This window comes from Hordeum vulgare, chromosome 7H (assembly GCF_904849725.1).
Source record: "Hordeum vulgare subsp. vulgare chromosome 7H, MorexV3_pseudomolecules_assembly, whole genome shotgun sequence".
Lineage (NCBI taxonomy): Eukaryota > Viridiplantae > Streptophyta > Magnoliopsida > Poales > Poaceae > Hordeum > Hordeum vulgare.
In genome coordinates, this window is record NC_058524.1 from 335580444 (window position 1) to 335584838 (window position 4395).

The following is a 4395-nucleotide window of genomic DNA, read 5'->3' on the forward strand; positions in this document are numbered from 1 at the left end:
TCCCTCTACAACGATGAATTCTTGTCCATATTTAGGTTCCCCTATGTATGGTCAATAAGATAACTAGTGGCAAGCCACCGAGTACTTTTGAATGTACTCGCAAACAGGCCATGATGCGGGTTACGCAATCAAATGGAATATGAAGTATAATGCAGCCTTTGCGGAAGGCTAGTTTTATAAGTGTATAAACATGGTCATATGTTTCGATAGTCATGCATCAATAAGTAAATGGCAACCATAAGAACAAGTTGCAGATATCAACATATATATTCCGAGGACTGAACATATCATGTTCATCCTCCATGCCAAGTCATCAAACTTGACCCAGTAATCACTTTCTCATGTTACACCTTTATACACACGCACCCTTGGTTTATGCGTAAAACACTAGACGTAGTTTAAGCAGCACCACACAACTGTCCTTGACCGTGGACATGGCTATTCAAATAGTTTGACACTCTGCAGAGTTTGGACGTTGTACTCACGAGATCCGGGAAACTTCGGTGTCATCCACGACTCGTAGTATATAACATACCCGAGGTAAGTACCCAATCAATGCCTTTCCCCTGACGACACTAGACAAAGAGTCCACTCGATTGGTACCCAGCCCACATGGTGTACATCTTACGAGCACCAACTCTAGACCGTATCATCCATGTAGGGACCAACGGTGTGCCCGGAACACGTAAAAACAGCATAGTAGTCCTACATGGCACGACCCCGTCACAAGAGTGACCATATCACTCCCGCCACTAGTAATGCGGGCTCCTTGCTAGCACGACCAGAGTAATCAACACAGCCCCGTCCCATAAAGGGGTATTGTGGTCACACACGTATGGTTGGGATGGTCGTCAAATCTTAAATCTAATCCCATTTCTGAAACAACTCACACAAAACCTTTCCGGTACACCACTTCTTTCTCAAGTAGTCACCCAGCTCAACACCATCCCCCTGGGGCATTAGTGGCACTCGACGGGGTTTCTGAAAAACCTTCGGTATCACCTTTGTGTTACTATCACCATGCATATGCTCTTCCTATGCATATCACTACTATCCACTTATTAACCTTTTATCAGTGTGACCCTCATAGATGGTAAGGTCATGCTCAAATGCAAGTGCTCGAGAGGAGCCATCCGTAACACCATACACAGGTGTGCCGATTAATCATGACTACATGCATCGTAATATAGTAATCAACATGTCATGGATAAAACATTTTTCTCTGACATGGTGAAAGGGCTGCTTGCCTTGATCAGCTAGGTATCCGGGGTCTTCGAGGTCTTCGGGTCCAAGTCCTTCGTCAATCGCGTGATCTATCGTCGTAATAGCAATAATAATAATAAGGACCACAACCAAAAATAGAGTAAAAACACACATCAAAAATGTTAACCTACTTCGTAAAATCCAATTATTATTTATCAAAAAGTTTGTTTCTAGTTTTGGAATGAAAAAGTATTTTTAAAGGCTTTTAAGTGAAGTTAAAAACACTTAAACTAGGTCTTAAAATAAACTTGTGCATAGAGTTGTTTAAAAAAATCATAAACAACACTGTTAAATACTACAAAATTTTGCAAGAATTATGGTGGAAAAATATTTAAGTTTGCATAAATATTAAATCATTTGGATTTATTTTAAAACAAGGCTTAAAAATAAAAGAGGAAGTCCATCTCACTAGCCTGGCTCGGCTAGTGGCTGGGCCGGCCCAGCTAGCCAATTGGCCAGCCACCCACCCAGCCGAGGTGCGCGCGCCGTCATGTTTAAACCTAACACGCAGGGCCGTGTGTGTAACAGCCCAAGTGATTTCTTTCCCCTTTTGTAAGCTTTTCCATATGTGGCACCATCTTGATGCAATGTTTTGGAATTGAAGTGTGGTGATCATTTCATGTGCATCTCATGCATCATGCATATCTTGCTTGTTCCTTTTGCTTAGTCTAGTTCTTGGGGTTGTGCCATCCTGGTGATGTGGTTGCATGTGTCTTGTGATGTTCTTATGAAGTGTGGTGTGGGTGCAACATGTACCTTCAAAATCTTAATTCAACCATGGACCAAATAAACCACTCTCTCCTTTCTATTTGAGGCAGATTTTAAGTTCCTATTTTGGTCCATTAATAATGTTCATCTTCTTTGAAAATATTTTTAAATATTTGTGGGTGGCAACACTGACCTACTTAAATTATTCTTCCGTTGTTTTTATATTTAAAACAGGGCTAATTTCTTTAAAACCAATGTATTTTTCTTTGCTTAAAAATGCCCCACCTATTTTTTTAAATAGGGGGCTCATTGTGTTCTCCAAAAGAATACTTATCTAGTCATAACCCCTTTTCCTTTCCTGATTTTTATTTCTTTTCAAACTGTTGTTTTTAATAAAAAAAATAGGCAGTGTGTTATTCTTTTAGTAACAGAGAGACAGAGATGTGCGAGTTCTTCTTCTCAGGCACATCTTCTCTTCTCTGGCGCCACAGCCCATCTCCCTTTCATGTCTTCTTCCTGACGTCGTTCCTCCCGTGCCTCCTTTCCATCAGAGAGCGCGTGAGAGAGAGAGAGAGCCTCGGCGTGGCTCACGGACGTCGAGGTGTCGTCCCATCTTCGCCTATTTAAGCCCCCTCGGCATGCCTGCCTTCTAGGGTTCCCTCTCCCCGCCGCCACCTCTTTCCGCCGATGGATCCCCCCGCCTCTTCTTCCTCTTCTTGGAAGCCAAGCGCGTCTCCGAGACCCCCAGGGTGAGCGCCATCTCCTCATCTTCCTTCCCCGAGGCTTAAGTTCTCCCGTCAGTGAGTGGTCGTCGCCGGCATCGAGCTCCGCTTGGCCCGGTGCAGAAGCTCCGTCGATCCGCCGTCGTGGGCTTCCTCCCGGTGATTTATCACCGGGAATGGAACCCCCATGGACCCGCTTCCCTCGCGTGGTGGTTAGTTGGGCGTTTAGGCACCGGAGTGCACAACGGTGTCGTCCCTTGTTCAGGCGGCGATGCTCTCCTCTGTTTCTTAGCAGTAGTAGCATCAGTTTCAGAAGATCGCAGTAGTAGCAGATTCAGAGGATAGCAGTAGCAGCAGTTCCAAGTGATAGCATCAGCGTATTATAGCAGCAGTAGCCGTAGATCGCGGCAGAAGCGCGGCTGCTCAAGCGCGCAAACCCCTGCTAGCGCTTCCACCCTATGGAGTGCTTGCGTGCGTGCAGGTGTGTGAGTCTGGGCAGAACGACGACGTGCGTGGTAGTTTTCAAATGGAGCGAAGCCCCTTTTTGGCCAGTTCGAGCATAGCGATGTGACCCTCAGGTCCAGAGTTCGATCCCACTAGAGCCCCTTTTGTTTCATTATTTTACCTGTTTACGTTTTGGTTCACTAGAAGATTGGTTTTCCTATTCTGATGCCCGTGTTAGAGCAGCTACCGTGTTCTAGCCCAGTTGTAACACCCTCGGGGTGCAACCAGATAGGTTGAGTGTTCAAATCCGTGCAACCCCCCTTTGTATTTCCCCATCAGAGAGGTGGTGGGTACGATTCCCCCCTGGCATCTTTATTTTTCTTGTCCCCTTTGTATTTCCATGTTTTTCTTTGAGTGATAGTTGCCTGCAGGTTAACCTTACCTCGTAGGATGCCTCTGTTAGATCAACTAGCAGTAGCTAGCCTGGGCTAGCTAGTTCCATCAGAGAGGTGGTGGGTACGATTCCCCCCTGGCATCTTTATTTTTCTTGTGTATGTGTGTTTAGTTGTTGTGTGTATGAAAGTTGGCCTCTCTACCCACATGTCATCCTGTGAGGGCCACTGCCAGGTGGACCCCCTCATTATATTTTCCCTGTAATTATTTTGTTGTTTGTGGATAATCCTGGTGCTAAAGATGGCATATTTCCATTTCTGGAAATGTCTAGATTTGGACTTGCCAAATTGGGCAGGCTCAAGAACAGCCATGTTCTCATTATTGTTGTAGTTTGATTGTGCTAGAATTTCTTGCCCTGTTTGTGGTGTTTTTCTGTCTGCAACTGTGGCACTATGATATATGGATTTGGGGTAGAAAATCCCAATGAATCCAATGGTGTTGTTGATTTCTTATTTTGAGCATCTCTGTTAAAAGCCCCTTGCGGTGAGGTGGCAATAGTTATTGATGTAGGGTTATTTTATGTGCTTGTTTGGAGCAGTGCATGCATGCATATTGTTGGTTGTTGCATCATTTGTTGCTGGTGTTTATTAGATGTTGTTTCTTTTGGGTAGTTACCGGGGCCGGAAACGAGTACGAGGAGTCCGGAGAGTTCGTGCACGAAGATCAAGGGCAGTTCCAGTGTGAAGAAATCACATGCAAAATGATCATGACCTTGATACCGTTTCTAGCTTTGTGATGCTTCGTGTTACGTTTCCTTCGTTACATCTCCGCTGCCTACCACATGATATATAGGCCGTCAAACTTT